The sequence below is a fragment of the Vulpes vulpes genome, chromosome 6 (assembly GCF_048418805.1).
Source record: "Vulpes vulpes isolate BD-2025 chromosome 6, VulVul3, whole genome shotgun sequence".
Classification (NCBI taxonomy): Eukaryota; Metazoa; Chordata; class Mammalia; order Carnivora; family Canidae; genus Vulpes; species Vulpes vulpes.
The window spans coordinates 30,241,976-30,253,977 of NC_132785.1; the positions used below are offsets into that span (position 1 = coordinate 30,241,976).

Sequence of the window (12,002 nt, forward strand, 5' to 3'; positions counted from 1 at the left end):
TAGCATCCAGGTAGTGGCAATGGCAGGAAATAGAGTGTATCCATCCATGTACTCTCACAGAAGAGGGGAGGTGGCAATTTCTCAAAAGAAAGCTGAGAACAGAAACCTTATGTGTGAATCCAAGTCCCAATACCCAATAAATGGAGGACACAGTACAAAAACTTATGGTACATACATATCCTTTTTTCCTAAGTGATAAAACTGTATTTTCCTTTTTTGTATAAACACTAATAATAACACCTAGCTTCAAGGTCATGGTAAATAAATGAGATTGCAGATATCAAGGGCTCGGTCCAGTGCCTGAGCCAGTTGCCGTCACTTGACAAGCATGACTTCCCCTTCCCCTTCTACAGAATGTGAGTATCCTGCTCCCCCTCCACTGGAAACTGGGACTTAGACTGGCCTCTGGCTCAGCCTGAGTAGATTATTCACTGCAGTCTTATTGCTGTCACTACCAGTTTTTAAAAACTACCTCTAAGTTCTTATGTATCAAATTTTGTCAAAATGAAAACAAAAAGTTTCTGTCTTTTGCCATGGACTTCTTAAGCTTTCTGATTTCTACTAAAAGGAAATTTGAGGTACAAATTTACTCTTTAACTGATTGGGGGTAAAAAAAAAAATCAAGCCTATTTCAAGTATGTATCAGTGTGATTGATCTATCTGGTTCCTACATTGGAACAAGGACTATCCACAAGCACCTACTTCCAGAGCTTGGCTTAGGGGATTGGTCAGATAAAACCTTTGATCAAAGGAGAGCCCTGTTTCACAGGGAAGACGACGCACAGCAAGATGAGGGGCTGACCCCTATTTTAGATGAGACAGATTTACCTACATTGCTTCTCCTCTCAGTCAATAGGGATCTCTGTTTCTAGAAGCCAATCTCATTTTCCAGTTCTTTGATCTGTTAGCATCCAAAGAACATCTATTTTTCCGTTCAAACTGTTTCATGTTTCAAATTCCCACCCTGTAATGACTTCTCTGCTCCTCCTCTCAATACATCCATGTATTCCTCATACATTCCTCTCACTCTCCAAAGCCCACATTTGCCTTTTATTTTCTTCCTATTAGCGTGTTACACCAAAGCCGTTCCAGTACTAGGCTGTCTCTACGATGCCTTAGTGACAATACAGTGAAAATCTGCATGACAGCTGGCTCTCTGGATGACACACAGAGTTTAACTGATGTTTGGTATTCTGTTCACACTGTTCTCGGGTCCTCAACTGAGAGGGTCTGTGGCTTTTAGAAGAGCCTTCCTTGACAGTCTCCACAAACTTTTCTACCTTTTACCCTTCTGATTTCTCTAAAATTAGCAAGAGGAAAACTGTTGGGATCCTAGAAGAAGAATCAAATAGGCCTGGTAACAATAAACAAATTCCCACATCAGTTGACCAAACAAAATATTCAACCCTGACTCCCCGAGAGAGAGCAGCCTGGTGCTCCTAGCAGGATCCAGCAGCCCACTCTCCCGCTGCGTGCTTGCAGACTTCCCTTACAATGACCGATGACCGATGACCACAGCCTCACAGCTCACAGCAAACAGGAAGCAAGGGGAAGCACCACATGAAATGGGCTGAGAGCCCCATAGGGTGTAATCCCAGACTTCCCACAGTGCCCTGATGACATCCTGTGCCTTTGTCAACTAAGCAATTTGAATTCTCTCCATTTCTAATGGATGAACCACAGACACCATCTGCCCCATGCTGTCACCCAGTGAAAGAATTCTATTTGTAACATTCCTCACGTGAAATCATCCAACCTCCACTAAACTATTTCTAGAAGGCCTTCGAGGGACAATGGGGCCAGAGGCTGCTCCCTTTCTCACATCTCATTTTGAATCTCTTCTTCTGCAGGCTGAACAGTTGTGGGTCCATCCTTCATTCCCGGTTAGGCATGTTTTATGGGTCCTCTGCTCTCTTAGTTGTTCTCTTCTTGTTACACTTGGGTTTCAAAGCTGGTTCCATAACCCAAGGTGTTCACAACTCCAGCTAATATTATTGACACTATTACTAATACAATACTACAACACATTGGTATTGTCCGCATCATGGTAGGCAAATGGCAAATACCAGGGGCTTTCAAAGTGATTTTTTATTATTCCTTATTACATACTGGGACACAATAGCCTCTCGTTAGCTTCCCCTTTCTGAGTTTTCTCAAATAGTTGGGCAGGCACAGGGGGAAAAATATCACATTCATTTTCCTGCAAAATCAAAACATGTCTTATAAATGTCTGATTATTTCCCAGGAACTTTTTGTTACTTAATATTACACCATTCCTGAAAAGAATCACCAGCAAGAATTAAGGAGCAATGAAATTTAACACACAGGACTGGAGGAAGATGCATGTTAGAATGTGTGGAAAATCTACGTGACACAATGAGTCAGACACTAGGGAGAATCACATTGAGCAGAGTAAACATGGAAACCGAACTTTTTAAAAAAATCTGATTACATGTCCAGAAGCTAGAGTGTAGCTCTGTAAGTTGGTATTACTGAAAGCAGCAGAGTCGAGCCAGTGTCCTGCTTACTATATGTTAAGCGGGCAAATATTGGGGCACCTGGGTGGCTCAGTGGTTGAGCGTCTGCCTTTGGCTCAGGGCGTAATCTGGGGTCCAAGGATCGAGTCCTGCTTGGGGCTCCCCATGAGACGTCTGCTTTTCTCTCTGTGTGTCTTTCAATAAATAAATAAAATCTTAAAAAAAAAAAAAGTGGGCAAATACTGGACACTGCAAGCTCACCGTGCTTTAAAATCTCTGCATGGCAGGCTGAGGTGGGGCGGGGGGGCGGGTGGTGAGTGGGGAATAGAAAGAAGGCAAGAAGGAAGGAAAAGTAGGAAGGATGAAATCAGTAACAGAACTAACCAAGCCTACTTGCCTCATACAAATGGCATTTCTGCCAAGAGAATAGAAAATGATGATAGAGCGTTTCCTTTTCAATAACCCGTCTACCAACCCCCCCTGTTGTGTAGCTGCTGTAATGATTCATGCGGTAATTAGTAAAACCTTCCCTATCTATATTCTCTAATGTGAGTTTGCAAAGAAGAGCATAATGTAAATACCCTAAAATAAGACACCTCTCCAAGACATAAGCACACACCCAAAGCTACCGTTAGACAACAGAGAAATAAAAAGAAAGAAGAACTGCTCTCTCTTTTGTGACTTCAGAGTGTGCTGGTTTGGTACAGGGAGGGAGAGTGATCTGTGGGTTTGCGATTTTTTGTTTTGTTTTGTTTTCCACAAGATAGCATCTGCTGAGAGCCTTTTAAAAACGGAAAGAGAAGCTACTGCAGGTTTAGTGGATACAATGTGAAGAGCTGTCTTTCCTGAATCACAAACAGCAGCAGATGAAAAGGAGAAAGTAACTAAAGGTCATCGCACACTCACGGCCTTCTGAGTTTGGGGCTTTCCTTTTTCCTCTGACTACTACACTGCAATCTATTTACATGCTGTTTTCTTTGTCAGATTGAGCAAAACAGGCAGGCCAAAAGCGATTATTTTCCAGAAGCTCTGCTTGTTTAGTGTCATGGGAATTGGAGTTTGTTATCTGGTACATTTGGGAGTCACAGCAAAGGCTCCACATTGTTTATGGATTGCTTTCCTAGTTTGGCATTTCTACCATCCTTACTCTTCCAGATGGCTTTCAGGTGCACCTGTCCACCTTCTCATGGATGTGAAAGTGTGGCTGATGTTCAACTGTCCCAGGCTGCCCTGCACTCGTCCCAGAATCATTAGGAGCAGAGAAGTTTTAAAACACACAGGAAGCAGGGCTTTTCTCCAAGTCTTAGTAATCATATTTTGGAAGGGATAAGAGACTTGACAAATTTTTCTGATTTTCTGGTCAAGGAAAAAGGAAGGTCTTGGAACCATCCAATGAAATGTGTTCAGTTTACATCTACTATGTGCCCAGAACAATAACCAGGCACTGTAAGGGATGTGGGATTTTAAAAATACAGACATGGCCCTTGCTCCTACATAGTTTAAAATTTAACTGAAAAAAAAAAAAAAACTTAGAGAATAATGAAAAGGCAGCAGGAAGAAGGGAAGTCTCAGGAGGCACAGAAAGTCCAGCAAGACCTTGAACCAATAGGACTCGTGGAGAGCTAGAGAGAGGGGACTGCAGCCTGGGAACAGCACGATTAAAAGCAGGAGGGAGGGACCACTCTGAAAATTTTCAGGCAGACCCAGTAAACCTGAGAGGAAGCAGGCCTCCATGGAGAAGGCCAATTAACATGTAAAAAGCCAGCTTCAATTATTTTAATTCTAGGAAGGGGTCATTTTTCTGCTCTTTAGGGCATCAAATGCTTTGGAACACGTTTTATTTTTCTCTCATTTATCTCAAGTTCTATTTCCTTTAATGTACAAATTCCTGGAGGGGGTGCTGGGGGTTGTTTGTTTGGTTGATTGGTTAGGTTTGGGTGCTAAATGGCATGCGGGACCTGAAATAGTGCTTCCTCATAAGCAAAGTACAACCTCTTTTACTGCGGAAGCCACATGTGAGCAGCACATGTTCCTCATGCCACCTGCCCACCCATAATGCCTGGCCTAATAATAGCTGGGGTGGGGGGAGTGGGTGTTGGGGGGGGGCAGAAGGGGGCCGAGGGGGACTGGGGGTGGTGAGGAGCACTAAAAGAGCAGGAGAGCCAGATGGACTGGTTTTGAGTTTTTCTGTTCTCAGGACTTGGTGGGGAATTGCTTGTTAGTATTTTATAGAGGTTAATGTTCTATTAATTCCATTAGAAATGGAAAGAATGCCAAAAACCCATACCTGGATAGAAGGATAATATTTATCTCATGAAAGTTTGATAACATCCACAAAAGAACCCCCTTCTTTCTTAAGGCAGTGTACCTCTGAGGAGGCACCCTGTTTTTTCTGTGTTCAAGTAATACCCTGCAGGTTATTGCAAAACTGTTGGTTCTGTTGTTTAGCTTTGAAATTCCCTTTCAGTTCTTTTCCTTCCATTGAGCCAGTGTTCAGGTAAAGCTGTGAAACAACCTGAAAACAAACAAAAGGGAGGGATTTGTGACAATAGATAATATTATACTTTGTATGTCAGATCTCTGCCAAGTGCCTTGCCTGCATTATCTCATTGGTTCCTTCCCACCACCCTATGAGGTTCCCATTTTATAAATAAGGAAACTGATGCTCAGAGAGGTTAGATCACTTTTCCAAAGTCACATTTTTAGCATCCAGTGGCGCTAGGTCTGCTCTTAACCATCATTGCAAATTTCAGTATGGAGCTCGGGGGTAAGTGAAAGGGAAGAGGGGCCACTGGAGGTTTGAAATTAACACTTCTGGGAGGAACTGAAAAGATGATACTGGTGTCAAAGTGGCTGATCTCTCATTCTGAGGAGGAGGGTAGCTGAAGAAGAACTAGGATCAGAGTTTAGAATTGGTGAGAGATCCAGAAGGGATGAGCAATACACAAAAATTTAAACCTTGGCCTCAGGCAAAAATCATCTGAGCCCCTAAATTCTCTACTTTTATCATAAATTATCTGAGTGGGCTCTGCTCTGTGTGGGTACAAACAAGCTGGGGAGAGAGACCTTCTCAGAGATGCCAAAGACTAGAAACCAGCGGTATTGCCCAAGAAGGAGAAATGGCCTCTATTTTTATACATGGGTGGTGGCAACCTACTATGTGGAAGTAGTAAGATCAGTAGAAGTACCAAGGAGGATACAAATAAGCTTTCACAACAATATCATGCTCATCTTCAAAGCACATTAAATATGTGGAATATGTTGTTATTTTTTTTTCGACGACCAGTGTTGAGAAGAAACTATTTAGAAAGATGATAATTTAAATGTAACAGGATGCTTTTTTGTAGGCTGGAAAAGAGATCTTGCTGGACAAGTATATGGATTTAGTCAATTCTCCTGAAGTATTTTGGGTCTTCTCCAAAACCCAAAGAAAAAGTGTCTTTCACCACTGTAGGATGTTCAAGGACATGTAAAAAGTTTCTAGCCACATTTGCATGAGAAAGAATTTGACCAGTGACAACAATGATGTTCAGGTATATTAAAAATATGTCTGCTGGAGAAGTCCAGAGAAAGCCAGATGTCAGAGAAAAGCACAGCAAACAAACAGAGAATCTGGTATGGTGGATGAGAAGTAGCACAAGACCCAAAGGAAAAGTGTTGGCGGGTGCCAGTGTAAGGCAATCCACCGACACCCGCATTTAAAAACTCAGTCTCTTGATGGCACACAAAACCCTTAAACCCAAGCAAAAGGAATTCAATAAACAACACTTGGGTATCTCTGTCTCTTGGGATCCAAGACTCAGAACTTCAGCATAATCCACAATCTTAAATATCTACTCTCATTACTAATGCCATTCAAACCCCAGGGAAATTCTTCACATTCTTGCCCTGTCTTTGACACAAATGACAACCCTCTCCAAATGCCATGCAGGTTGATGGGCTATGCCACTGCCAATTGCAGTGACTGACAATGCTTCAGAGTGCAAGGATGATTCAAGCAGCCAAGAGTATTTAAGGGAAAAACAAATTAAATAATGTGTCATAATCCACTCTGATATTATGAAATAATAGATTCTTGCATAATGAAGTATATCATTTCCCATTGCTATTGAGCATCCATTGTCTTCCTTTTCTTCATGTTCCAAATTGAGGTTCTGGAGGCACTCACAAATTAGCACACCATTCACAACAGTTGCATGTGGAAGATGAGGAACATTCTTCCATATTAAATAGTTCATGTTTAAAAGAAAAGTTCATGCTATGCTTAAATTATACATATATAAGTTTATACGCTTAAACTACACATAAAGATCTAGACATAACATGCATTAAACAAAACATCTTTCTTTACATTGGCAGCTAGATGGACATTGAACACTAGAAGCAGTAATAATTTTATTTTTACAGATTATTTTTAAATGATTTAATTTATATTCAGAAAATTAAAATGCCAGCTCTATTTAAATATTGATTGCAATTTATATTCATTCATTACAATTTGAATTTTATCTCCCAATTTCAATATATCTTTTAAATATTTTAGAAAAAAGTATTCTTTGAAAATATGAGATTTTAGTTTTTAGTGTTTACATTTGTTTTCATTTATTTTTAAAATGTGTTCAAACTTTGTATGCTGTTAAATTAAACTATTATTTTATTTTATATTTTAGATCACTGAGGTTGAAAATAAGCTAAATCATGATAAAAAATATAAAACAAGTTCAGAAAAATTAAAAGGCTGAAATTTTAAAAATAGAAAATTTGTTGTAATAAAGAGACATTTGTCAAAATAAAAGGATAAGATATATTTTCTATAACATGTTCACTTGATTTATACTCTTAAATTTTTAGACTTCTATATGGAGCCTCCATTTTTACTCTTCTCCTGGGCCACAAAAACATTAAGAGCAGAATGGCTATGCTCCCCAAAAAGGGGAGAAATGTATAGAAAGACTTTTTTTTTTATGTGCAAAGCTGTATTTCTTGTTTAAGATTGTATTTATTCATTCTTGAGAGACATGGAGAGAGGCAGAGACACAGGCAGAGGGAGAAGCAGGCTCCATGCAGGGAGCCTGATACGGGACTCGATCCCAGGACCCCGGGATCAGGACCTGAGCCAAAGACAGATGCTCAACCACTGAGCCACCCACGTATCCTGTAAAACTATATTTCCAAGACCCTAAGCAAATTACACACTTTGCCTTTGGAGAGTTTGGTAATGTAACTGAAACAGCTGTATCTCTTGGAGTCTCTTTATGAGACAGCTCCCACACACCCATATGACCAAAAACAGGCTGGGCTTTAGAAGAAGAGGCATTTTACTGTGGACAAAGGGTGAGATGAGCACTAGGGATCAGGAAGCAGAAATCCGAGCCGTGGTAATTCCGAGGATAAACACTCCAGATCATCATAGATCAAGGGCAAGTCATGAGTGCCAAGAAGGACCAGCCGCAGCCAGAGCACAAGAACAACCCCCGCACCACCACCCCTGCAGGCAGTGACTATATTTCAAGGACCCCTCTCCTCCTCTGTCTTCTGGAATGTAACATAGTAATCATGTCAGATCAGGGGACTACCTCTTGAAAGAAGTGACTGTTGATCCATAGGACCAGAGGATTACTGCTAGGAAAGTCACTTTACCCAGGTAACTCACAAGCTGGTGAAATCTAGGAGATATTCAGGTTTTAAAGATACAAATGAAAATATTTTGTATGAATATTATTAATAAGTAATAATATCCTAAGGCTGGTTCTCAAGTAATGCAAAGACATTATTAAGAAAGATTTATCCATTAAAAAATTTTTCCTGAATAAAATAAAATACTATTTTGAGGTATAAAGTTAAAAATCTGGGATTTTCAACTTTTTTGTTTCAAACTTAAAGTATTTAATACAAAATATGAGGCACTTTAAGGAAGCAAGAAGTCTCAAAAGACAATTTGGTTGGTTAGTTTTTTTAAGACATAACAGATATGTTTTACTCTTTCAGGCTGTGTATGTCACAGGCGCCACTTAACCAAAAGGAATAAACACACTGAGATAAATGCTGCTAATTCTAAATCAAACATAGCAAAGAAAATGCATTGGGAAAGGCTCCCTCCCCAGAGAACCATAAAAAGTATTATGCTTTTTCAGGGGGAATGAATCCATTCTTTTGCAACCGTCAACATTTCCTTAAAAACAAATGGGAGCTTCCCTCTCAGCCTGGGATTTTGCCTAGGAAAGATAATTCTTTTTTTTTTTCTCCAAAGATTTTATTTACTCATTTGAGAGAGAGCATGAGCAAGGGAGAGAGGCAGAGGGAGAGGGAGAAGCAGACTCTTCCCGGAGCAGGGAGCCCAACTTGGGGCTTGATCCTAGGACCTTGAGACCTGAGATGAAGACAGACACTTAACCAACTGTGTCACCCAGGCATCCCTCTGAAAGACAATCCTAGTTGACAACTTATATGTCTAGTCATGGGTGAAAGGGTGAGTACTTTCCAGAAGAATATGTTCTGTAATTTTCTTATCACGAAGAAACTTCAACTCCTGCAGCCGCATTTGGGTATTTCCAATGACCCTGAAGGTCCATGCAAGAGGCAGCCTTTCCCAGTTGGGTGTGCCTTAAGCAAATGAGGGGAACTGAGATAGACATCGTCAGTGGGATTGTCTGAGCAGTTCCTATTTGTCTCCTGCTACAAAGGAAGTTTTTTTCAGATCATTTAAATAGGCATAATATTTATCGCACATAAATAAATGTTCTCCCGGAACATTTTAAAAGGACTCTTCCAACCGACCTCCTTTAAACAAATGATGCCTCTCTGGGTAATCCTTAGACAGGAAGCAGAGATGCAGAGACATTGCCATATACTCAGAGTAGGCTAATAAATCCCACTCTGCAAATATAAAACAAGCCATCTGTCACCCATGAGACTTGGAAGCCAAAGGGACATGAGCTACCACAATCCACTGATGCTGAAGTCCAGACCACAAGGCAGCCTGGGTAAATTGGAGACCTGAGGCCACCCGGGAAGAGCAGCCACACTTGAAATCCCTGTGGCTGCCCACAGGTCCAGGTGATGTTTCCTCCAGCAGTCTCAAGAACACACACTAAAATCTCAACTGAGGGTTCAATAGGCTTCTGTAGTAGTCAGGGCTCTCCCGAGAAACGGAACCACTAGGGTGTATACACATATATAGAGAGAGTAATTTCTTTTAAGTTATTGGCTCAAGTGACTGTAGGAACTGGACAGGCCCAGGACTGACTGGAAATTCCAGCAGGAGTTGATATTGTAGGTGGCCTGGAAGCAGAATTCCTTCCTCTTCCAGGACCTTGGTCTTTTCTCAAAAGCCTTTCAAGCCAGCTTGGGTGGCTCAGTGGCTTAGCACTGCCTTCAGCCCAGGGTGTGATCTTGGAGACCCGGGATCGAGTCCCACATCAGGGTCCCTGCATGGAGCCTGCTTCTCCCTCTGCCTGTGTCTGTTCCTCTCTCTCTCTCTCTCTCTCTCTCTCTCTCTCTCTGTGTGTGTGTGTATCTCATGAATAAATAAATAAAATCTTTAAAAAAAAACCTTTCAATTAATTGAATGAGGACCATCCATATTGTGAAGGTTAACCTGCTTCATTCAAAGTGTACTGATTTCAACATTAATGACATCTAAAAAATGCCTTCACAGCCAGTATTTAGACTCGTGTTTGGCCAAACAACTGGGCACCACATAGCCAGAATGCCACCTAAAATTCACCACCACAGGTCCCACGCAGGAAACTGGGACAACCCCCCACCACGATGCTCTAAGCTCTATAACCCATTTGTCAGGTCACTTAGCACGGGAGCTAATCCATCTTGCACAAGTACAATGTCCCTTCCATGGCCCCATCCCAAACACAGGTAAGGATCCCACAGCCCCTGATACTTCTTAGCCACCTCAAATCCCCAGGGCAGTTCTCCCCTCTCCAGAGCACAACACCCTGTCTCAACACGGAATCCGGGCTCTTATTCCCTGTACCTGTACACCGATCATAACAGAAGCCTCTCACTTTGTGACTGCCCCCAACAAAAGAGTTGAACTGAACCATCAATACAGTCACAAAATCTACTTGTCACATACTTATAGGCTGTGTCTCTCAGACATCCAAACAAGACAGTCTTTTTTTTTTTTTTTAAGATTTTATTTATTTATTTGACAGAATGCAAACACAAGCAGGGGGAACAACAGAGGGAGAGGGAGAAATGTGCTCCCCGCTGAGCAGGGACCCCCAACATGGGGCTCTATCCCAAGACCCTGGGATCATGACCTGAGCCGAAGGCAGATGCTTAACCGACTGAGCCACCCAGGTGCCCCAAACAAGACAGTCTTAAATATCTATAAATCACTCAGACATCCCCAGATTGGTATCACTTTGTGTAAAACCTGGGCACTTCTAGCATCTCAACACTTACCCATACTAGGAAATTTGTTCATTTAATCTCTAAGCTTAACTTACTTTTAGAAACAAAGCCTTTCCCTACTGCTTTTGATAACAGAAATTTTAGCAGAGAGAAAACACTGACATAAGAAGATCCATCTCAGGCTTGGAAACTACCACATGAAATGGGTCCCTGGGGATCCCTGGGTGGCGCAGCAGTTTGGCGCCTGCCTTTGGCCCAGGGCGCGATCCTGGAGACCCGGGATCGAATCCCACATCGGGCTCCCGGTGCATGGAGCCTGCTTCTCCCTCTGCCTGTGTCTCTGCCTCTCTCTCTCTCTCTGTGACTATCATAAATAAAAAAAAAAAAAAAAAAAAATTAAAAAAAAAAAAAAAAAAAAAAAAGAAATGGGTCCCTGAAGCCATTCTCGTCAGGAGACAGAGAACAAAAAATAAATAAATAAAAAATAAGAGGAAAAAGCATGGAGCACTCATTACCTTACAGGTGGAATCACTTTTATACACAGGAGGCTTCGTGAAGACCTCTGGAGGCTAAGGGAGAGGAATGTGAAAACCAAATATGAGTGAAAACCAAAATATGAACAACAGTATCACCACAAGGGATTAAATTTTCCAAATTCTTATTCATCCTCCAGCAAGACAATTGCAAGCAACTGTAGCATCCTAAGATGAGTTACTGCAGATCCTGGTAGCACAATACAAATTAAATTACTTCTTTCATTCTTAATACAATAGATTATTCACATGGTAACGGTTGGCTGTATCACCCAAGGAGCCCTCTTAAATGGGGAAGTGGCCACCATTTCTGCTTCACACTGGTCTGTCCCCTAAGAAGGAAGCTAAAGAGCAGGAACAGCTGATTTTGTGTACTTGTTATCATCGTTGATAATTAGCATCTACCGAGCATTAAGGGTGCACTAAGTGCCTAGCAGACACTAATGCTGCCAAGTGGGCCCTCAGCCTAATTTCGGCCCCCAAACATCAACAAAGACCAACCACCAAAATCAATAACAAGAGGATGCAGACTTGCCTCATCAGACCAAGAATTGCCTGATTACACAACAGGAAAAAGAAGTGGCCAGAAAAGAACTTGAAAGAGGAAAGCTGATTTTTA

General features: G+C 41.5%; 1 long non-coding RNA gene across 1 annotated transcript; it reads right to left on the bottom strand.

Moving 5' to 3' along the window:
- Positions 1 to 4,769: 4,769 nt before the first annotated feature.
- Positions 4,770 to 11,452, bottom strand: LOC140599302 (uncharacterized). The gene is made up of 2 exons (XR_012002014.1): positions 11,366 to 11,452; positions 4,770 to 4,992 (listed from the first exon to the last, which is right to left on the bottom strand). It is a non-coding gene; the product is annotated as an uncharacterized lncRNA (long non-coding RNA).
- Positions 11,453 to 12,002: the final 550 nt, after the last annotated feature.